Source organism: Triturus cristatus, chromosome 1_2 (genome assembly GCF_964204655.1).
Source record: "Triturus cristatus chromosome 1_2, aTriCri1.1, whole genome shotgun sequence".
Lineage (NCBI taxonomy): Eukaryota > Metazoa > Chordata > Amphibia > Caudata > Salamandridae > Triturus > Triturus cristatus.
The window spans coordinates 1011546028-1011571102 of NC_140580.1; the positions used below are offsets into that span (position 1 = coordinate 1011546028).

Here is a 25075-nt window from a genome sequence, read left to right on the forward strand (position 1 = left end):
TTTTCCTATAAAATGTTAATCCTTTTATATGAGACAGTAGCATTGTTATCCTATCTTAACTTAATTTGATTTTCCACACAAATCCCTCCGGGAGCAGTATCTCAGCTCTGTGGACAGTCGCAGGAAGGAAGCAAAAATGCACGGTTAAAACCGCACAGTCTTGAACAGTTTTCTAAATTTGATATGATCTGTACATGCACAAATATATGGAATACCAAGGTGATCCACTGTGAGGGAGCCAGATATGAGCAAGACCTTCCTCCACTCCTAGACCGTCAGATGTGGGGCGGTCAGTAGGCTCTGTCCATGGATCTCAGGTTCCCGACTGGACAATTATGTTGAAGCTTCAGGTGTAGATAGCCAGACCTTTCCCCGTGAAAGCTTTGTGTGTTAAGCAGCAGATTTTAAATATTATTCTTTGGACTGGTAGCCAGTGTAGAGTTCTCGAAAGAGGTATGGAATCGGAACCAGAGGAGAGATTGCAAATGTGGAGTGCTGCTGTATTTTGAACTACTTGTAACTTAGACAGAAGGGTCTCATTCGCCGAGGCTAGTAATGCATTACCATAATCTAATCTGCTGATAATGAGCGCGTGCACCAAGGTTTTTCTTCCCGAAAGCAGGAAAAAAGCAAGCGATTTCCTCAGCAGGCACATCATATGGAAGCAGGTGCCCGTAGTGGCTAGAACCTGCTCTTGCATTGTTAAAGCTTGGCCCAGTCTGACACCAAGATTCTTGACTAGCCGTCTGAGGGTGGGGGCAATACCCAATTCTGGAGGCTACTAGTCAGGAGAAAAAAGCTGTTGGGCTTTACCAAAAAGCATGAACACTATCTTTACGGCTTTCAGCTGTAGACAGACTGCAATCGCTTTCATCCCTTCAGAGAAATGTTCTTTAACTTTGACCACATCTTTGTCAAAGGTTGGCAAGGTGGGCCACAAATGTTAAATAAAGTAGGATTCAAACATGAGCCCTGGGAGACCCCCTTATCGATCACCATGGTGTGAGACTTAAAAGCACCTAGTAAGATAGTTTGAGATTTGTTTTCCAAAAAGTCTTGGAACCACTGTGAGCCTGTCCCACAGATCCCTATCTCGCATAGACTTTGAAGCAGCCTGGACTGGGACATAGTGTCAAAAGCTGCAACAGGTCTAAAAGCACAGCATAGATGGTGTTGGCATCCACGGAGAGTCTTAAATAGTCTGTAATGGCTACCAAAGGTGTCTCTGTACAATGTGAGGATCTAAAATCAGATTGCAATGGGTCTAGGATCTTGTTGTCCTCAATGTAGGCTGACAGTTGTTCATGTATTAGACCTTCCAGCCTCTTGCCTAGAAGCAGAAGCAGTTGGATGGGCGGATAGTTCGTAAGATTTGTAGAGGTGATGTTTGCCTTCTATTGAATAGGTGTGACATGTGTGGATTTCCAGGCCAGAGGGATCTTCTCTGTATCTATTGACAGAGTAAACAGTGACCTGATTGCAGGAGCACTCTGATTAGAAAGTAGCGCAGAGATCCCTGGAGTGCATGGATCAAAGGGAGAGCCGGATTTGGCTTTTTCGAGAGATCCCTGTATTGGCTCAAATGAGAAAGAATTGCACTTTTCCAAGCTACAGCAGCCTTAAGGGGGGAGAGTTGAAGTTAAGCTCCTCTGTTGTCTGGTCCAGAGGGCTGGTAAAGTTTTGGGGTCCTACTACACATAGGGCGCACTTTCCCTGTTCGCGCCACGGCGAACCTTAAAACAGGTGCGCCAGGTGCAAGCAGGGATGGTGCACCCTATTTCATTGAATGCACTGCCCCCAGGGCAGCTGCGAAGTTGTGCTGCCCCCAAGTCGTGCTGCCCTGGGAGGCAGCAAGTTCAAGTGAAAAACAGAGTGGCTATGAAGCATCCGCTCCATGTTTCACTGTGCAGGCGGCAACCCGCCAGCACTTTTAAGAGGAGAGTGAGATCCCCTTGCAGGCGGGTGCAGTCACTGACTGCACCTGCCTGCAAGATGATGTCTGAGGGGTCCACAGGGCCCCTTCAACCCCCTTCAGAGTGCAGACAACTAGGTAGAAGATGGGTGCTTTCACGTGTCCTCATTCTGTCCACGAGTGGCTCATTCTGTCCTTGTTTTGATTTGCTTTCTTTGCACCAATCTACTCACACATGGACCTTGTGTACCTGAGAGACTTGTGAGCCCTGCAACCATGAGCACAAAACAGCGGCCATCTTGGAGACAGCACTGGACAAGTTATCTTTGATACACATGTATATTGTTTTGGTAGAAAGTCTAGAGTTGTCTTTAACCTCCTGGATGCCTATGATGTAGAGATCTCTAGTTTCTCACGTGCCTTTGTTAAGAAGATCATTCAGTCCAAGTTTCTTCCTTTGCATTCCGGAACTTGAAGTTCCATTTATAAAATCTGCACTACAAGTCCCAGGATGCAAACACAAATGCGTCAGGGTAGAGCTACTCACACATGGACCTAGGAAGCTTGAGAGCTCGGATGAGGTTTCATCCGTTCCTTTCGACTCAGAGGTATCGAGGGCTCAATCTCTGCAGGAAACAATGTTTCCAGGACACGGCGTTATCATTATAACCAGTGGTCAGATGCTTTCATCTAATTCATTCAAATAGAAATCTTCGTATCTCACGGCACTTTAGACCTGCGGGGGGGGGGGGGCTTGCAAGCTGCCCCACCTTACCATCCAAGCAAGCATCACTCAGGCATAAATAGCAGCTCTCATCCAGTTCAACGTTTTTCTTTGCATTTTGTTACCCGAGGTCTTGAATTTATTATTGGATATACAGGGCTACAAATATCAGAATGTAAAGAAATACACCGTTTCGATGATTTACTTATGCATTATGATTTACTTATGCCGCTCGAGGACCGTTTCCCTGTTGCTGGACACTGGGGCTTGTCAGCACAACGGACGCCGCAACCTGGAGCCATAACGCTGCCTGAACTCACCTGCTGCAGGGGAGAGCCTGCTATCAGAGAACCACGCATTCGGGACTGCGAGGACCAGGGAGCTGTGCGCGCTCCACACCGGCTGCACCTGGCCCTCTTCCCGACTCCTCCCCCGCAAAGTACATTACGACTCGCGGCCCCCGCTTCGCGGGTGCCGCTCGAGGACCGTTTCCCTGTTGCTGGACACTGGGGCTTGTCAGCACAACGGACGCCGCAACCTGGAGCCATAACGCTGCCTGAACTCACCTGCTGCAGGGGAGAGCCTGCTATCAGAGAACCACGCATTCGGGACTGCGAGGACCAGGGAGCTGTGCGCGCTCCACACCGGCTGCACCTGGCCCTCTTCCCGACTCCTCCCCCGCAAAGTACATTACGACTCGCGGCCCCCGCTTCGCGGGAGCCGCTCGAGGACCGTTTCCCTGTTGCTGGACACTGGGGCTTGTCAGCACAACGGACGCCGCAACCTGGAGCCATAACGCTGCCTGAACTCACCTGCTGCAGGGGAGAGCCTGCTATCAGAGAACCACGCATTCGGGACTGCGAGGACCAGGGAGCTGTGCGCGCTCCACACCGGCTGCACCTGGCCCTCTTCCCGACTCCTCCCCTATCTCCGCCCCCCTCCTCTATAATATCACAATACAGTTCTCGCGCGCTAGCGGGACGCGTGCGGGACGAGAGCCGGGGCGAAGACCGGGCAAAGAGCGGGCCCTCTGAGGCCCTCTGAGACACGAGGAGACCGGACTGGGGTAACTCCCTATTTCCAACATCTACTAACCGTGAGTCTACAGTTTGACACTGTTAGTATTAATATGGCTGATATTGTAGCTATTAACTCTCCTGCTAAACATGGCGTTCCAACCAAAGGTACATTGGTAGACTATTTTAAAAAGATGGCAGTACCCACGGACAAGGAGACTACCCTCGCTGAACGAAGGGCCGAGCGACGCCGCTCCATAGAGTGCATGAAAAATAGGACATTACTGGACAGTACATCTCCTCTTACTTCGTCCCTTATTGTGCTAAGCCCTTCTACCTTGACGCAGGAGGCGCTAGCCATGGATAACGTCCCAGAGATGTTAAGAACAATTGATCCTACACCCAGTAATTTTAACTTGTTACCAGTTTTAACTAATGTGTCTTCTGCTAATACTTCTACTATTTCTGGAAAGGAAATCGATATTGTTATTACTCCAACTGAACCGAGGGCTAAGACCACTATTAAAAAGGCAGGGAGGGTACAGGTGTCCAAAGTTATAAGGCCCCCCCCGCTCAAGAGAAGAAAGAGGTTAGGTAACTTGCCAATTCGCAATATTAATCACACTGATTTTGGCAAGGGCCCCATACAAATTGAGAGCATTGCATCACTGACAAAGGCTCCATTACCACCCTCAATTACATGCGACTTGGCTGTAATGCCCTCCTCCTCCCTGGTTCTTCCCCCTCCTGACTTGTCTCGCTCTCCATTGCTCCTACCTGAACTATGTACAGTGTCATCATACCTTGAGAGCATCGAGAAGTTGATTAGATCGTTCACTCTACCTATCATAGAAAGATTAAAAAATATAGAGTCACGGCTGGGGAATCTAGAATCTCTATTTACAAAACATCCAGGGATATCGAAAGATTCCACTCACTACCCGTCTCCCCCTATGGACTTAGATCCACCTCTCACGCACACTAGGATTAACGAGATAGGTAGCTCCAATTCTCAGCGCAAGGACAAGCCCACCCTTACCGCAATTAATCTAAGTCATGGCCAACATGTAGATGGTGAACTAAGGAAGGAAATAGTAAATCCTAACAGAGTAACATCCCCAAACGAGAAGGGGGAGAATCACCTCTCAGCTAGAGTAAGTGATTCACGTAGCCATCAAGTTAATTTGCCCCCAGAGGCGGTACCATATGTGGTGGTGTTAACTGAAGTTCCACCGCTGGATAAGGGCAGAAATGAGGGTTATTATAACCTAAAAAACAAAATCGTGCACTGGCTTAGGACAAATAGACCCCTTCCCCCAAACATCAATGGAGAGATACTGCATGTTCGGAGACTTCCTTGGTTGGGCCGTAGAATCAAAGATCTAGAAGGGGATGTAATCATTATTAATTTTAGAGACCGCAATGCAGTCAAATACATCTTAGACTACCCCTTGGGCTCCACACGGGGATCTATAAATCCCCGTGTATTATCTTATTTTTACCCAAGATCAATAGTCTCTTATAATGCACATCCCAGGGCTCCAAGAAAAACAGTGGCCCTTTTTCATCCATTTGTAGCACCATCTGCTTCCCTTGTTCCACATTGTAACATGCATGTACCTAGTCATGTGGCATATGAAAACGCAGCAGAATGGACCACGGTTCCACCTAGGAATCACAGAATGGGACCTCGGAGGGTGAATTACACGCTACCATTTACTCCCCTCGAAGTTGTTAATAGATTTGGGGCCTTATCAGGAGTTGATGACTGTGATTGACTCAGTATTTCTTTTGGCTATGGACATAGCACACAGGGGGACCAGGATGAGGGTATGGACTTGATTTTTAAACGGTCGACCTGCTGTCTACACCATTCTATCTCTGACAGGCAATTTATGTCCTCACTGGCGGGTCGCTCAGGGCCCCTGGAACATGCTTCGGTGGTCATAGATGAAATAGCTACCGAATCTTACCGTTCCGTAAACATGGAGAACGGGGTGGAGGCGGTGGGTGGCTGTTTCCCACGAAAGCCCAAAGTCCTACAGGGGTCCTCATGCAACCCACGAAGCGCACGGGAGGTCTGTGCTCTCTTAAGGATAGAAGAAATTACCCCGCACGAGGCTTCTATGCCTGTAACTAGAACTATGAGGGCTTTAGAGATTATGTCATGGAACGTGGCTGGGCTTCCCAATAAGTTAGGCAATACTGATTGGGAAACCTTTATTAAAGAACATGATATATGCATGTTCCAAGAGACGTGGTCCAGAGAAAATCTTAGCCACCCCGGTTTTGCTATTTTTGATATTCCAGCTAGATGGGGCGGGAAGGGACGCCCGTCTGGTGGCCTATCAACATGGATTGCTTGTCATTTAGGTTGTACTGCCGAGGTGGTAGAAACTAACTCTCTGGATATCCTATGTGTCGTTTTGCGTTGGCCCATTGGGGCGGGTCTGAGACTGGTAAATATATACTCTAGACCGGTTGGAGTTGCAGCCACTTCAAGGACACTGGAGGATCTAGGGCTTTTTCTTGACTCCCTCAAAGGCCCAGACATACTCTTGGTCGGAGGGGATTTCAATATTCAGTTTGAACCACTCCCGACGTATTTAGATGGGATCAGCAGTGAGGAGGATGATTTCTGGGGAATCCAAAGAATTACAGGTCCGTCAGTCAGGGTAGCATCACCTCTCTTATTGCAAGTTCTAACATTAATATTGGCAAATTCACTTAGAGCATGCAATGGTAGGTTCAAGGGGGATAATCCGCCCCAGCCAACTTTTAACAGACCAAGGCAGGAGTCCCGGATCGATTACATACTGATCAGACTCCAAGATTGGAAATTGGCATTAGACTTTAAAATTGCCCAAAGGGCTGATAGTGATCACAACCCCCTAATCCTCTCATTAGCTGCGGATGGTTTCCTTAGGCTAGAAGCCCGGGGAAATGGTTTACCTGCCCTTAGCCTCACTCTGTCTAGCAACAGACGAAGACTAAGGTGGGATAGACTATTAGAGAAACCGAACCGTATAAGGGCTATATATGAGCAAGTGGCTGTAACTTTGGAAAGAATGGAGAGCCTTCTCCCTCAATTGCCCTCGTTGGAAGGCTGTTCTGTCCTTGAGGATATCCATCAGACTCTTTGTGCCAATCTAGCTGAGGTATTGAATCCTGTGGTCCGGGGCAGGAAACCGAGGAGTGAAAGAGCCTCTTGGTTTAATGCCAGCTGCAGGGTAGCAAAGAAAGATCTCCTCCAAGCACTTAAAAATAAGGAAACATCTTCTGTGATCAGGGAAAAGAGGGTGGCCTATAAGTCCAGTCTTGAAGCCGCAAAAATAGACTGGGACTGGGAGAACTGGTCAGAAATAACATCTGCTCTCAAAGTTAGAGATTCCAAAAAATGTTGGCACATAGTCAGACATGGTTCTGCTGAGCCTGTTAAGGCAATAGAAGGTAATGTTACAGCTGAAGTCTGGGAAAAACACTTCTCGTCCCTCTATAGTAGTGTTGGGCTAGACCAAATGGGAACTCCGCCTGAGAGCTTAATGAACCCCATTGATAATTGCACGGTGTTGGAAGACTTTAAGCTGGAGGAAGTGGAAAGGGCAATAACTTGCCTTTCTTTAGGAAAAGCGCCAGGCTTAGATAAGATTCCAGGCGACCTCCTAAGGCACGAAGTCAGAATTTGGGCATTGTACTTTCTGATACTGTTTAACGCAATTATTCATGGGATGGCACTTCCCCCAACTTGGCTGGGGGCGGAGATTGTGCCCATTTTTAAAAGGGGCTCACCTTTGCTCCCCGCCAATTATAGACCGATCAGTCTGATAGACGTTCCTCAGAAACTCTTTGCGAGGCTTCTGTTGGATCGACTTTTGGACTGGATCGAGGAGAGGGATGTCCTGAGCCCTCTCCAGGCTGGGTTTCGCCAGAAGATCTCTACCGTGGACCAGGTCTTTAGGCTGTCCCTTATACATTGGAAAACAATACAGCTGGAGGGTGGCAGCCTCTATACTGTTTTTGTAGATCTAAGGGCTGCGTTCGACCTTGTTCCGCGTGGTAAGCTTTGGGAAGTCCTGGCGAAAGTTGGGGTGCCAGCTGATCTTCTGAATATGATCATCCGCCTCCATACAAACACCTATGCCCGTGTGAGGTGCGGTGCGCAGGGCGTACTCTCAAACAAGTTTCCCGTGGAGAGAGGGGTAAGACAGGGGTGCGTACTTGCACCGACCCTGTTCTGCCTCTTTGTTAACGGGGTCATTGACCACCTTAATGGGGTCCCCAATTCGGATGTCCCGAAGTTGGCGGGAAGGAGGGTCCCAGCAATTATGTTTGCTGATGATACCCTCCTTCTCTCCAAGTCACCTATGGGAATCCAGCGTGTTCTGGATGGTTTTGGGGACTTCTGTAGAGAGCATGGATTGGAAATTAACACCACAAAGACCAAATTTATGGCCTTCAATCCGCCACCCAGGTTTCACCGTATTCCTCGCATTGGGGAAAATGTACTAGACCGAGTGAGCACGTTTGAATACCTTGGTGTCACACTCAACGAGGAATTGGGGTGGGGTCAACATCAGGACAAAACAAGGCTGAAGCTGGCGCAACATATTGGTGGAATACTAGCAATGGTGGGGAGGAATAGGTCAACCCTTAAACCCATAGGCCCTCCTCTTCACATTTATAGAGTCCAAGCAAGAGGAGCAGTTACCTATGGGAGTGAACTATGGGGTCATAAAATCCTGGACAGCCTGACAAAGGAGGAGAACAGATTCCTTAGGTGTCTAGCAGCTCTTCCTCCGAGTACACCGCTAGTGCCTTTACGACTTGACTTAGGCATTAGACCACTGGAGGAAGAGTTGGCACTTCGTCCTGTGATCTACTGGCGCAGATTATGGACAGTGCCTGAATTGATTCACTATAGACAGGGTCTCCAGGAAGTTCTCAGCTTCCCAAATTCGGGGAATATTCCTTGGCTTAAATTCATAAGGAATAGTTTGATGAGCCTAGGACTAGATGCACTATGGAATGATCCTGGTAATGTTTGTCCCAAATTTTCTAAAAAGGCTCTAACCAAGGTGTATTATGATTCTAAGGCTCCTTTACTCCGACCCTCTAAATCCCTAGGGTCCCTAACAAACCAATTCCTTTTTATGAAGAGTACATACATCTTTGAATCGGCCTTGGATAATGTCTACCCCGTAATAATTAGGAAGCTTTACCTGCAATGGAGGCACGGGTCCTTGCCAATTCGTGCTTTCACTAGCTCCTGGTCCCTGTCGACATCCAGTATTTGCCCGGCATGCAGCGCAAGTGAGGAAACTGAGCTGCATTTTATATTTTTTTGCACAGGCTATACTGAGCTCCGCAGAAAGTGGATCATTCCGATCTGTAGGAACATGGGCTTCGTAAGGTGCCATCAAGCCTTTAGAATTCTCAAGAGCGAAACGGCCGCGCACATTGTGTTTGCAGTGGCAAAATTCTTGGGGGCTTTCTGGCACAAACGGAAAAAATACCTAAAAATGTCGATCTGATTTATGTATGTAATTAGTATGTATTAGCTGTTTGGACGCAGTATTTTTAAAGATTTTATCTATTGTTGCCAAATGTTTTATACTGATTTTATGTGCTTTTATGGATTTATTCCGAAATAAAGTTTTCTTGAACTTGAACTTATGCACAGACCGGAGAAACTTGAGAACTCTGCTCACCAGCTATACGTGCATCTGGTGACGAGATTCACTCCATGCCACAGGTCCACTCCTGTGCTTCCCATTTCTCAGGTCATTGCTATGAAGAGTGTTAGCCCAGGTGATTTACTTAATGAAAACCCAGACTACACATCCCAGAATGCACTGACGGTTGAATAAAAATCCATGAATTGTGACGTGTCCCCAGTGACCTGAAGTCACATGATCAGTTAATATCACACACAGCTGTGAAATGCCCCAATTCATGAGGGTGACTTTAAACAAGTTCCAGTTTTAAATCCAATTGTTTTAGCGTCCTGCGGCTTCTAGGCGCATAATTTTAAAGGTGAAATGCCTTGACAACCCCAGCAAGATTTGAGATGTTTGTGGGTGAAAAAGAGGGCTGACTGAAAGTCACTCGCACTTCATGGGTAAATGACAACTATGTATACAGGCATGCAGCAATGGAACACAAACTTACAAACAGCAAACTTTAGAGTGACGCCGGAGAATTAATATACTGTTTAAATAACTTATAATACAATGGCGGAAATACAAAGATGTTCGTTCAGGTGAATAAACAGTGAGAAAATAGCACCTAGAGGTAATGTGAAGAAATAAACCGAACCCATAGCCAGAACCTGTGAGTCCCCAGGTGAGTGAACAAATCCCACACAGTGCATTGGGCGAGGCTGGAGTCAGCTCATTGCAGCGGGGTATTCTGGTCCGAGAGGAGGAAGTGAGGGGATGTGACGTCATAGATGGAAATCAAAGCAAGATGTGGAATGCGCTGGGGGCAGAGAGGCGGAGCTGAGAGGAGTAGGTGGGAGGTGAAGGGGAGGCTGGCATTTGAGAGGGAGGTGAAGGGAAGAGTGGCTGAAAAGGGAGGGTCGGAAGGTAGAGACCAGCGAGAGAAAGAAGATGAAGAGAAGAGTCAGGAGAGGGGACAGGCAAGAATCGTGCGGTGGTCGCTCTAGGAGAGGCCACGGGTAAGAGGGCTGTAGTTGAAAGACCAGGTGAAATGAGGCGAAAGTGGAGTGTAAGTGAAAATAACTCAAAGAAGATGGTATTGAACGACAGAAGGGTTGACAGGAAGAAGGAGGGAAGAAGGAGCTTGATAGAGATGAAAGAAAAGGTTACTAGAGAGGATGGAGGAGATCAAGGAAGCGGAGGATGAAAATATGGTGCATTGCTGCCAAGTTTACCTTTTCCTTGCGTGATTAATAAGGCCAGCCTCCCATTTGTTTATTCTGGGAGTTATTGTCTTATATAAACGTACTAGAAAACAAGGACTACAAGTCCCAGAAATCCAAGAAAATAACAGATGTAATGAGAGGAAAGTCCCTGAAGGAAGGAGGGTAAGGCGGGGTGGCACTGTGGAAGAGCGGAAGTGACGGTAGCGAAGCTGTTCTGGACCGGAAGCCGAAGAGAGGTCTGGAGGGACAGTGACGAGCTGGGGGGTGGGGGCAGCGGGTGGCCTTCCGTATAGGTGACTGCATGTCACGCCAAAGCACTGGCTGGTGGCAGACAGGCAACCCCTAGCCTTGCGGGGGAGGAAGGAACAAAGGTCTTGGGAGAGAGGGATGTGGGCGGGAAAGGGCAGGAGTGATAGAGTAAATTGAAACAGGAGTGTTTGGCTTAGGTGAGGGAGAAGGAGACAAGATGGCTGTGAGGCACAGTGTCAGCTGGAGAAGACATTTAGAGGGAAACTGGAAAAAGGTCCGGAGATGAGACAGAGCGGATCTGTGGCACAGGAGGAGGGCGACCACCCCACTCGAGTTCATTAGGGACCCCATCTTCAGTGCTGAACGTTGCACCCACAAATCATGGATTTATTTTGTCTTCGTCTATTGAGTTCAATGCAAACACAATACTACATCACCCAGAAGGCTGTAGGCTATCATACAACAAACGTCCAGGACTGCAAGCAGTGTTGGTAATGACCCGGAGAGAGGTGGTTATTTTGCACAGGAAGACCAGGCGTGGCTACCAAAAGTGCAGCTGGTACAACGGCACTGGGAGCTAGAGGTTTGAGGAACAATGTACCCTACACATAGCCATTTGTTACTACCAAACCCAGAGGTAAGGGCCATTTTCCTTGCACCAATGCCCGTCACACCCTTGCTACGCTGAGGAGGAGGAAGAAAGATGGGAGAAGAGGTGGGCGAAAGGATGGGCAGTGTGTAGAGAAGAGCTATAAGGGAAAGGCTTGTTCACTGACCAGAAAACTTGTGTGGAAGAGAGAGAGAGAAGGAAAGATGGAAACAAAGATAAGAATGTAGTGGTAGTGATGGTGAGAGGACAGGGAAGACTGAGGGTTGAAGGTAGTATGCAAGATGCTTTGTCCAGGAGATGGTGGTGTAAGGTTCGGAGATTGGGTAGGATCACCTGCACATACTCAGAGATGGCATGTACACCTCACACAGCAGTCTCTATCATGGCAGGTGGCATGATCATCACTGGCAGCCCTGGGCACTCCAACTACACCACCCTAATCATAGGGGAAGGTACACAATGTCAGTTCTGTACACCCCACATTGGGGCATATGCCAACATATATGACAACCCCCCATTCTGCTAGCAAGGGGAAATGCAAGCACACAGACCCCAAATCTTATTCTAATTATGGCACAGGACAGCACACAGACCCCACATTCAATTATAGATATGGCACAGACTAGCACGCAGACCCCAACTTCTACAAAGTATGGGACAGGCTTGCATACAGACCCCACATTTCAAAAGCAATGGCGAAGACTAGCACACAGATACCCCATTCCACTATGTCACAGGTTAGCACACAGACCCCGCATGTTGCTGCCTATGGCAGAAACTATCTCCAAGGTCCTGCATTCCGTTCTAGCCTGGAAAAACGCTAGCACACAGACCTCAAATTGTAATCTAGCTATGGCACATGCTAACACACAGACCCCACATTCTAATTTAGCTATGGCACATGCTGCCACACAGGCCCCACATTCTAATTTAGCTATGGCACATGCTACCACAAAGACCCTACATTCTAATCTAGCTATGGCACATGCTACCACACAGACCCTACATTCTAATCTAGCTATGTATGGCACATGCTACCACACAGACCCCACATTCTAATCTAGCTATGTCACATGCTACCACACTGAGCCTACATTCCAATATAGCTATGGCACACGCTACCACACAGAGCCTACATTCTACTGACTGTGGGAAAGGCTGGAAGAGAGATTCCTCTAGCCATGGCATAAACCTGCATACTTATGCACCATGCTGCAGAGCCTTTCACGTGGATGGCCTTGCTGGCAGCTCTGTACCACAGACGTCACGGGTTAGGGATCTGGCACAGGAGTATCAATGACATGGTTGGAAGCAGCCGGAAAGGCCACCTTCCCCTGTCTTGCGCAGCAGCAGTCCTGCCTTGAAAACACCTTGGCCACATCCCAGATATCTCACGGGGAAAAGCTTAATGTAGCTTTGATCACACAGTTTGCAGAGTCTAGTCTCATCTTTCATGACACATATAGGTCCTTCTGTGCCAACTGTCCTTGGGAAGCCAACATTCAAAAAGTGTTTGTGCATCAACTAATACTCAGAGAGAATCAAGAGCCTCTGCTTCCTCCCGAATGGAGCTTCCTCCCTCAAATGGTACCAAACACTTGGGCATCCAATGAGCAGAGCCTTCACCCTCGCACAGTACTATGTTCCTCTGCATCTGCTCAATTTTCACCCTCATACAGTACTAAGTGCTGCTGCGTCTACTGCATTTGCCCTTATATGGTACCACGTGCCTTGGCATCTGCTCAGTCTGCACCCTCATACAGTACCAACTGCTTATGCCTCATCTTAACCAGAGCCTTCCTCCACATACAGTAACAAGCGTCCACACACTCGACCATGCCGCTGCATCTGCTCATCTTCACACTGGCACTGTACTGTGCACTTCAGCATCCACTGGAGGACAGGAGCCTTCACCCTCCTACAGCACTTAGAGATTCTGCATCCATATATTCATCCTCTCTAGAAGTACAAGGTACTTCTGTGTCCTTTCGATCAAAGCTTTCACTCAGACAGAGCCCAGGCATTTCTGCTTCCGCTCAACCAGAGCCTTCACCCTCAGACAGTATTGAGCGCATCTACATCCATAGGAACACAGCTTCACCTTCATCCCAAACCAAGGACTTCTGCACTAACCACTCAGAGCCTTCACTCGTATACAGTACCAAGCGCCTATGTATGTACTCAGTGGCTTCTTCCTCGCCTACCACGAGCACTTCTGCATCCACTTGACAACCAGAGCCTTTACTCTCAGACAGTATTGAGCGCATCTACATCCATAGGAACACAGTTTCACCTTCATCCCAAACCAAGGACTTCTGCACTAACCACTCAGAGCCTTCACTCGTATACAGTACCAAGCGCCTATGTATGTACTCAGTGGCTTCCTCCTCGCCTACCACTAGCACTTCTGCATCCACTTGACAACCAGAGCCTTTACTCTCAGACAGTATTGAGCGCTTCCACACCTACTGGATCAGAGACTCACCCTCATATCAAACAAAGCACTTCTGCATTAATCACCCAAAGGTTTCACCCATATGTGGTACCAGGCGCTGGTGTATAAACTCATCCAGAGCCTTCACACTCAGATACTATACAGTTCTTCTACATCCACTCGGCCAAAGCTTCATCCTGATCAGAACAAAATACTCCTGAATTAACTAAACTACAGCCCTCACCCTCAGAGTACAGATCACTTCTGCATCCATTTAACTAGAGCCTTTGCCCGTTTATGATCCCAAGCACCAACATATATACCAGAGCCTTCACCCTCAGATAGCACTGAGTGCTTCTGCATCTACGTAGTCAGGCCCTTCCCCCCCCCATATACAGCACTAATCCCCAAGTATACAATTCAGAACCTTCATCTTTCTGTAGTCCCGGGCACGTCTGCATCCAGTTGAGAACCAGATATTCACCCTCAGACAGTATTGAGCGCTTCTGAGTTAACTGAGAGCCTTCACCCATATACAGTATCAGGCACCTCTGCATAAATTCAGCCAGAGCCTTCACTCGAAGACAATAGTGGATACTTTAGCATCCACTCCACCTAAGGTATTACTCGCAGACAGCACCAACGGCATTAACCCAATTTCCACCAAATCCTTTGCCGTGAAAGAAACAAGGCGTTCTGCAACACACAACAAAGCTGGTCAGGTTAATGTACAAGCAGTGGCCGCATCACAGGGTTTTTTTTTAAAGCCTTGTTGCACAGCTGTTCATGCTGCTGTGCAATATGGTAAGAAAGAGGGAGGGGAAGCAACATGGGGGAGGGGAGCAGCAATATCAGACAGTGTGAGGATGGGGGTACGGAGAAAGCAAAACGAGGGTGGTGTGGTGGAGGAGAGAGGAAGCCCCAGACAGGGCAGGGGAAATGGAAGGGGGGGGGGGGGGGGGGAGAAGAAATAGTACCTGATCACAGCATGAGCATCGGACTGGCACTAATTAAGTTGGATCGGTCTGTGCTTGGTCCGTGCTCCCCAGCAAGGAACGGAAGTGATGCTTGGCCTGCCCTGGCCAATTAGGAGGCAAAAAGAAGAGAGACACTGAAGCCAACATAAGGTAAGCAGTGGGCGGGCTCCGGGCTCTTTACTGTAAACAATAATCTTGCAAGGGAGAGTGCATGCGCTGTCGCAGGCTCGACCTAAAAAGGGCTCCTTATTCAGGTTCAAATTCAAAGAGAACGAACAACTTTTCTATCACTTATGCTAGGTCCTTCCCCACCAAACAGGACAATGAAATGATTCACCAACTTGATCAGAGCCTTTATCATCAAATAGAAAGAAGCATTTCTGCATCCTCTTTCTCAGAACCTTGGCTCTCATGAAGAACTAAATACTTCCACCTGGAGTTCAACTGCAAATGGAACTGAATGCTTTACCAGCAATGAGATCAGACACTTCACCATCAGCAAGGCGTGAGAGCTCCATTGGAAGTTAATGACAGCACAAGTTTTCACCCCCAGCAGTGCTGGTGTAAAATTGACCAGAGTCTGCCCCCACAGTTGAGTGTTTTTCCAGAACTTGGACACAACGCCTTCCTAAAACAGAAGCTAACCCTTCGATAAAACACTCGGCTGGGGTCTTCAGGCTTAGAAACCTCAGACTCCTGCATCAATTTGACCCGAGCCCTCATAATCTAAATTTGAAAGGGCATCTGCATGAACTTTACCCGTGTTGTCATCTCAGAAAACTTTGGCCTTCTACATTCACTTTATTGAGTCTACATTCATATAACAATCGCATTGGCAAGTGGACAGGAGCATGAGGGAAAGAGTGACATGAGTGTGAGGGAGAAGCAAACGAGGGAGACCGCAATATGGAGCACGAAGGAAAGCACATGAGGAAGAGGGCAATCAGACGTATTGGAGAGAGTAAATACAGGGCACAGGTGTGTGGGTATTTGATAGATGAGGAAGGGAGAAAAACAAAACCTATGCACTCTCACAGAGTGCTTGACCGAGAAGAAAAGAGTAGATCTCAGATAGTGAGGAGTGGAAGGAACAGTCAAGGGGATAGTAAACAGGCTATGATTCATGGACAATGAAAGCCATTCAAAAAGAAGCAAGCAGATGAGTGACAAAAAAAAGGCAACCAATGGTAAGCAGTGGGCGGGGTGTAAACCCCCGTAAGTTCTTGGTGAGCCCGGATAGGTCTTTTTCAATCAGGCGGCTTGTGCTGTCTGGTAGGCTCAATGTAAACATAAGCTGCAAATCTCTCTAGACATTTGCAACCAGTCCAACATTTCTCTCCTGCTTGTGGAGTCCAGAACCTCTAGGGACACATAAGCTGATGTTTGGGCATTGAAAGCACAAATAAAATAGCAGCACCACTACCAAAAACCCATTTCCGAGCCATGGAGCTTGGAATTCTGAGAGCATGGGAGACTGTGTCACTCCCAACTCCTTAAATGCAGAACTCCCTGCATAGAGTGGCTTCACATAGTGCCTCAATGCGCACTAGGCACTGCACGCTGGTTAGTGAAGAATCATGTTGGAAGGTTGATTTCAATAACAGCTGCAACAGACCGGTCTTGTTTTCTAGAGTCCTCCTAACTGACTTGTAGTTTCACAATGCTGTAAATATCAGATATTAATAGGTAATTGAATTATACTCCTACTCTTGGATCTGTGAAAGGTTGAGTTTTTATTTTTTTAATCTTTTTATTAGAGTTCAAGAGTGAACGGTTGAGTTTGCTCTACACAGGAATAAAACCGGCTATCTGTAGCTTGCACACTTCCACCTGTGCACTATGCAGGCAGCCGTGTAGTATACATTCTGCCATTATACCGTATTGTTCTGCAATATCCATAGCGTCAGCTCCATGCCGCGTACAGGCGGTCGCAGGGTATAGCCTTCCACCAGTATACTGTGAAGATGTGCCGTAGACACAGCGTCAGCTCCATGTCGAGGGCAGGCAGCCGTGGGGTATACCACCCACCAGTATCCTGTATAGTTGCTCAGTATACACAGCACCAGCTCTCTGCCGCTTGCAGGCAGCCGAGGAGTATACCGCCCACCAGTATACTTTGCATTTGTGCAGTGTGCACAGCGTCAGCTCCATGCGGCTTGCAGACAGCCGTGGAGTACACCTTCTGCCAGTATATTGTACATTTATGCAGTATACACACCACCAGCTCTCTGCCACTTGCAGGCAGCCGAGGAGTATACCGCCCACCAGTATACTGTACATTTGTGCAGTATACACACCACCAACTCTGCCACTTGCAGGCAACCGCGGTGTATACCTTCCGCCATTACACTGTATAGTTGTGCAGTATGCATAGCCTCTGCTCCCTGACGCTTGGAGGCCACTGTGAGTCATATAAGCCCAAAAAGATGTATTTGTGCCTTGTCAAGCTGCAGTAATTACAGAGCCGAGGTTTTTCATCCTTGTTTTTCTTTTTTACCCAAAGAAATACAAGATCATTTTTTGTGTCTGTAGCAGCCATCACAGGTTGGGTCTCTGCTCTATTGGCACAGCTAATGCTGTTTTCCAACATATGTACACAAGGAGTGCTTTATCTCATACGTTTATGCGAGATAGGGTGGCTACTGTAACCCACAGGCCGGAAATGCGAAATATCACTGTACGATTGAAATCATCAGCAATGTCAATCAGCATTCGGGATCTGTGTGAAAGAGCTTAGCCCAGTGCAAACCACCTTCCAAAAACTCACTGTGCATTTTTTACACTGAGTATTAAAGCTGCGCCTTGCAAAAATAAAATATTTCATGTTTGTGTTGATGGATGATGGTGTTAAAAGACATGGGCTCCTAAACTGACCTATCTGTACATTTAAACTCGCTTTTCCTGTGACTCCATACCCAACATTTTTACGTGTACAGAAATGTTAAAATGCAATAAATTCTGGTACAAAGATATTTAACTGTTTTGCTCAAATTTTAAAAAGTGGAGTAGCTCTCCCTCCTCCCATGTGTACACCTCAGTATGAATTCTCTCGTAAAAACTGTGGTAAACGTCACAAGGGTATTTTGCACACATAAGGGGGTGGCACACACCATCAATACCAAACAATTTTGTGTTACCTACACCTGGGTGACCCAGGCTTAAATAGAATCACGTGAACTGGTCCAAGGACTCGTCTCAAACACAACCAAGTGTTACTATTACAAGTAGGCCTTTATACTCAGAGAGGACACAACACTCACAAGAGTACATGTGCACCATGCTTGCAACAATGCAAGACACAGTGCTCGCACAAAGACTTCATATTTTGCCCGTGACACAAACAACCGACAAAGGCAGGCCTTCAAGTGACAACGCCCCACACACGCACTGATCTCTCCTGCACCACATCACACGCATCAGGTGACAACGCGTTGGCAGGAACATGGCTTGTTTAGACAGGTACAGGCGGAAGTGTAGGAGGTTCAGAAATTAAAGGCAAACAGTGAGCCTGGGAAATGCATCACGCGCCAGCTGTAGGCAGCAAGTAGACTAGAATAGCTGCGTGCTAATTATTACATGGCCCGGCGTCACGTGACGTCAGCACACATCGGATTGGGACGTCGGGGTGTAGAACAAACCAGCTCTCTTAAGGTCGCACGTGGTTGGGAAGTATGTCATGCACGAGCTTCTTGAAGCATAAGGGTGGTTGGTGCGCACAACGTGCGCCAGCTGTACGTCACCGGCGGTTGTTTGTGGGGTTAGCTTAAAACAGGTCCAGAGAAAGCCGCACTTGGTGAGCATCATCACGTGCGTACGCTCTGCGTCATCTGTTCAAGGGGGGGGAGGGGAGGGGGGGTTATAACCTGCGCCGTTTCTGCATGACTCACAGATGGATGGTGTGTCACATTCACGCCACCCAGAAATGGAAGGGAGTGATGCAAGTCACAGCATTGCACGCACCCGGTGGGGAACAGGAAAGGAAGCGAAAATGACTCTGATGGACTTAACGTAGAATCACTGCATCAACGCACAGCGATCAGCATGCATCCGCTTCACGGAATGCAAAAATGGCTTTGGTGCAAGCACCAACCCTGAGGCCACTGCGCGTAGCCGCAGAGACGAATTTGTGCCAACTCTGTAGAAAGTGCCACGGCTGTTGAGTTTTACCTTTGAGCAGTGTGCCCTTAGGTTTGTGACACATGAGAATAGCTGTGGAGTACAACTTCTCCAATATAATATATCTGCATGGCAGTGGATTTACGAGATTATGCGGCTACAGCGCTTTCCGCATGGTTATGGATTTGGTGCATTTGCCACTTATTCCATCACCTGCTGCAGGGTTTGCAAATTAAAAAACAAATTGTTTCTACTTCAGTCGGATCAAAAGTTACTAAAAATGTGGAGGTATGTGTTTCCACACAGAGGAAGGTCCTTCTATAAGATTGACGGGTCATCTTTCAGTTGTTTAAAGCTGAATTAGGTTGTTAAACTGGTACCCAGTGGCGGCTCCTCTGTTAAGGCGGAGGAGCGTTGCCTCATTGCTTTGCAGCAGTTTATTTGTTCCTGCTGCAGCAGCTTTGCGGGCAGAGCGGGGCTCCTCCGATGACAGAGGAGCAGGGGGGAGTGGTGGCACACTGAGTGCCTGACTGGCCGGCCGTCTTGGACCGGCCAAACAGTCATGCACACTTTGCATGCTGTCCACCCGGGTGGAGAACATGCCCAGGCTCCCACTGCCTGTCTGAGAGGCAAACCATGGCGCTCAGACCAATCACAACGTTGCATGGCAGCATTGTGATTGGCTTTGGGGACCCTGGCGGCTTGCTGTTCCAGCCCAACGTGATGAAGAGATGCAGTGATAAAGTACTTTTTTTGTCTTTCTTTTACATTACCTTACTCTCCCCACCCCCTCACCGCCACCCTCAATCCGTGCCGGCTGCCACTGCTGGTACCAATGAGGTAAAATCTTTGCCTAGACCATATTACCTTATGTAAAAATGACAAAATAATGAAGTGACACTGTCACAAAATGTGCCACATTACCCTATATAATTGCATAATTTGCCTTTTCTTCCCACATAATTAAATCTATGCTGCTGTATAATTTGGTCCGCCACTGAAGCATAATTCCAGTGGCTTTGACTACATGTTTGTAAAGCTGATAGCATCTTTGTTTCATCCAAATATGGTGGCAGAGTGTACCGCCATCCCAGTTAAATTAGAGGTCTGCGCTGTAAGATCCCACGTCTATGCTACTAGCAGGGCAGGATGGCACCAGCTCCATGCCACTTGCATGGTGGAATATTCCTTCCACCGTTATTTGGATAGTTTTGCTGTATGGCATTACCTCTGTGCATGTGCGATGCCATACTGGTCGCCATCTTTAAAGTATAAATTCCAAACTTGCAGGCCCAGAGCTTGCAGCCTGGATTCCTGCTCAAAGTATGCGGGAAGGAAAGCGGTGAACGGGCTCTCAGAGGTGCAAACTTCAGCACTTCTGTTGTTGCTCCATCTGGCCTACAGGGAAGTCGTGACCCTTGACCTTCGGAGGGCCAGGAGGAATGCCAGCTTTGTTTACAAAAACCCTCCTCCTTACATATTTTTTGGACGTAATCCCTCTTGGGGTCAGAGGGCCTTTTTCTAAAAACATAACCTCTACCGTTCCAAAGCTTTGGTGTGTATTCAACCCCTCACACCCACACCAGGCATCTCTCTCAAACACTGCCTTCTCCTCTCTGCTTCTTGTCAATCACGCCAAAATCCAGATCGTCCCTTTTCTATGTCTCGTTTTGTGTGTTGTCAGGTTCGAATGAGTCTTCTGTCTGTGCCTGCTGTCTTGTGCTAGATTCTCTGCCTCCGTTTGTTGTCTCTCTCTTGTTGATGGTTATCACCGATGTTTATGGTTTCTAAAAATCACTCTTATAACATGAATGTGTGTTGATTAGTGTTATAGACCCCTCTGGCCCATGGTCGCCCTAAAAAATGTAGACCCAGGGAAGCTTAGAAGGGAAAAATTGGCCAGAGTTCCCACTGTGAGGAATTAGGACTAGATGGAATGGACTCCCACACGAAGTTGATGATTTTTATTTCTGTATCACAAAAAGCTCACTTGCAAGGGGCATCCATGCACTGAGGAACATGCACATAAATATAACAATTTAAGAAAACAAAGCAATAACCAGCAGGAACCTATTTAGAAGAATTCAAGACAGTAAAGTCTGTATAAGGTTCAACCCAATCCTACCGTCTTCAAACGCACTATCTTTCCTGGAAATGTCCCAATTTACTTTAATGGGACCATCCTGTGAATGATGTCACATATCTCAAAGACAAAGTTGACATCATCAAACAAAGCAACATTCTAGAATGCCTATTGTTGGAGAATTTTAAAGGGGTAGGACTGGGTAAGGAAAACAATCTGTTTCTTTACCCCAGGCCCAAATGGCCCTTTTAAGGCCAGGGAGGCCCAAGCACCCGTGCCACCTCTGAGTGTGCATTTGTGTACAAACTTGGAGAGAAAGAAGCAGCTGCCCCTAATTAGGGCATTCTCGGGCTCAGTCACCTACACCCACTTTGAATGCGCATGGTGGGCAAGCTGGGACAGAAAGCACCACATTCCTGCATTCAGAACGCACCAGATCCAAACACAATTCATTAAGCACTTTGTGTGTGCACTTTTGGCAAGCTGGAGTAGACCGCTCAACATGCCTTCGTCAGGACACCTTCAGGCCACGACATATATCCCACTTGGTGTGTGCACTGCGGCCAAGCTAAGACGGCACAATGCCGTCGCTCCGAATCCCACCATTGTTAGGTAAAAGAATCAAAGTCACTCTGTGTGTGAACAGTGGGCACCTGGGGTATCCAACACCAGATGCCCCCATTCATCACACTTCCAGGCCTTAGCATTGATCCATGCCACCTTGTGTTTTCACTGAGGGCAAACTGGGGCAGAAAGATCCAGACACCCCCTATTAGGGGACTTTGAATCCCAAGCATCCGTGGCTACATAGTCTGTGCACTGCAGACAGTACTGGCATAAAGAGAAGAAGGCCTCAAACAGGACACCCTCAGGCATAATATACCCATTTCATGGGTGCACTGTGCGCAGAAAAGACGTTGATGCCTGAATCACAACACACTCAAGTATAAGCATCCATACCCTTCATATAAGATGCACGATTGAAAAAGTGGGGCACTGTCCCCCCAGGCCAAGAGAGGTCCTATGTTTGTCTACAATGTACAAGGTGAATGGTTATGGTTGCAGGAAAGGATCTGCCACTATTTGGAAGGTTGCCCATCAGGAGACGGAGCCTCAAAGGCAACAGGTTTTGTGGGATATACAAATTACATTATCCTGGATCGGAGAATCCGCAGGTGCTGGTGCCTCTTCCTGGCGCAAACTCTATGGTTGGTAAATCAAGTGGTTCAATCTATCCAGTTCCATTTGGAGCTGTATGAAGTGATCTTACCCCATTTTGCCCAGAATCATGCGGCCACAGTATCTTCTGGTCTTGTCGGAGCAAAAGGTCACTGCAGCACAGGGGTCACTCAGTATTTTAGCTCTTGAGAAACCCCTCAGCAGCCTGCAAAGTGGTCCAAACCTTGGCAGCAAAATCTACAGTCAGAGCAGGGACAGATTCATGCCCACCCCTAGACTTCAGGAGACCAGATGCAGCCATGATGGAGTTTACAACTACCAAAAAAGTTCACTTAAGGAGAATAAAGACTATTTGGGAAAACCTCAAACGCCTAGGAACTTGCACCATTTAAAAAACCGGCTGTTAGCCGCAAGCCAAAAATGCTCAGCAAGGTTCCAAAGTCAACAGAAACACCTTAGGGCGAAAATTCCAAACGTGCCTTGCATCCAAGCACTGTAGCAGTCGCTGATGGACGCCAGAGAGCAAAACAATTCATGCACAGATCCGAAAAGAAAGTGAAAACAGTTTGTTATGACAGACTTCCACGTACAACCATATCTTAAAGACTTCTTCAGCATTGTTTCAAGAAGTTGGAGTTACAAATGGGGACCACTTCTCTCTTTTTTTTTTATTTTATTTTTTTAAGCTTGCTTCTTGCACGCAAGCGTCTAAAGTGAGTCTGGATTTGATATAGTTTTGATGAGTCACTCACCAAAATTGTAGTGGACCTTATCACAGATGATGACACCTCAATTATTGGATTTGGCCCAATGCTTTTTTGTAGGGGCATTTGCACGTGTTTAGGAATGTGCATGGTGTCTTTCATTTGCCAAGGTTTTGATAGAATCACTTTTGTTTCAAAGATCCCTTACACCCTCCACAATGTCAGCCTTGTAACATGAATACCCACAGTAACTGCACCGGTTTGTAGAAAATAACAAGCTTCACGCTTTAATGTTGGCCAATAGGAACAGTTTGAGAAAGAGGAGAACCAGAATGAATCTTGCCTCCTAATCCTCCTTGACCAATCAGCAGCCTTTGGCACTAGCATCCATGCTACCCTTCTAAACCTTCTAGAACACAGAATGGGTCTTTCCGGCACTGTGCTGAAACAGTTCTCCTTTTTTCTACACAACAGATCTCAGCGCATCCTAATCAACCACACTCTTTCCGATCAGTCTCCGCTGTCACTGGGCATTCCCCAAGGCTCTACTCACTCCCTGACATTGTTTAACCTATATATGAGGCCCTAACTGAAATCCTCAAACTCACCCACATCCCCTACCACATGTATGTGGACGACACCCAACTCTATATGAAAAGCACCTCCCCTGATGACATCAATATCCACAACACCTTTACAAACAACATTGGTTGACTCGTAACCACCTCAAACTCAATGCCCTCAAAACTGAATTCTTACTGATCTCAGTGCCCACCACCACCCCTAATACCAAAGACTGGTTCCCTCTTCTCCTGAATTGTATCCCACACACCATTGACTCTGACAAGTCCCTTGGCATAACCTTGGACAAAGCCTTCTCCACGCAAAAAAAAATCAGTGCTGTCACTAGAGGAGCTAACCATCGGTTGCGTATCCTTAGGAAACTGAAACCTTTCCTCCTCGCGGCAGACCTCAAAACTGCATTACATGCACTTGAGTTTATGAAATTAGACTACAGTAGTACTACCCTGGTGGGTCTCCCGAAAACCTCACTTGCACCGCTGAAGGCGTCTTTGAATGGAGCAGCTAGGCTCATCAGTGGATCAAAAAAAAGTGATCATATCACCCTCGACCTTCAATCACTGAAATGGCTACCCTACAAGGCTAGGATTCATCTCAAAATTGCTTGTTTGACCCACAAAACGCTGCACCACAATACCCACTCCTATCTGTCCTAGAAACTGCCCCTATTGGGTGAAAACAGATCTTCCAGAAGCACTAGCTCCTTACTTCTAGAGCCACAAACATTAAAGAAAAAGAAAACCTACAACCGATCCGTCTCTGGAATTGACCCAAAAACTTGGAACTCTCTCCCTACCGAGATCAGATGCGACCCATCCACATCCATCTTCAGCAAAGAAGCAAACATTTTACTATTCAACGAATTCCTCTTGGACTGAGGACTCCCCTCCCTTTCCTCATGATGGACTCTTACCGCCTATTTGTATGTTGCTTCTGGTCACACTGGAATAGGATTAGGCCTGGAATTGTGTTCTTATACCTCTGCATACTATAAGCACATGTACTTCTGGTTCTAGCTCTTGTTTTTATACACTATCTGTAAAGCACTAGGTCACCCGAAATTGTCTTGTTGGCAATATATAAAACTCCAAAAAAATAAATATAAAGAAAAAGACCCAATTGTTGTCTCGATGGGGATGTTTTGGAACTTTGAGCAAACTCTGGTTTGCTATTCGCACCCACTCATCATGGGTATTCGTGGTTAACCAGGGAATACACTGCCCAACAATTTCACAAGAGTGAATTTGCAATTGCCACATATCTGGGTCTGTGTTCACCCTAGTTGAGATGCCCAGATTGTGTTACAGATGCAACTCAGGTTAACTGTGTATTACAGAGGCGCAACTAGAGCCAAATTTCGGGGGGGGCTGAGCAAAAATTTCGGGGGGGCTGAACTTTAAGCAATAGGCAGAGTGGAGCTGCAGGGGCTCTTAGAAGGGGTGAAACACCAGCGAGGCCCCATTAACATGCAAATGGTCTTTTAAAGACCTGTGAAGTGCTCGGGTGCGGCTGCTTTTTTGCCCGGGAAGGTGTCTCATCCCGGGCTGCCACACACGACGGGGGGGGGGGGGGGGCTGAAGCCCTGTGAGTCCAATGGGTGTTGCGC

General features: G+C 47.3%; 2 protein-coding genes across 2 annotated transcripts in view; both read right to left on the minus strand.

Annotated features, from left to right (window-relative positions):
• LOC146868592 (uncharacterized) overlaps positions 1-25075 on the minus strand; it is an 895771-nt gene that overhangs the window by 660273 nt on the left and 210423 nt on the right. The window lies entirely within an intron of this gene.
• The window catches only part of LOC146868595 (protein Niban 2-like), a 299178-nt gene that overhangs the window by 262228 nt on the left and 11875 nt on the right, over positions 1-25075 (minus strand). The gene's annotated exons all lie outside the window — the stretch shown is intronic.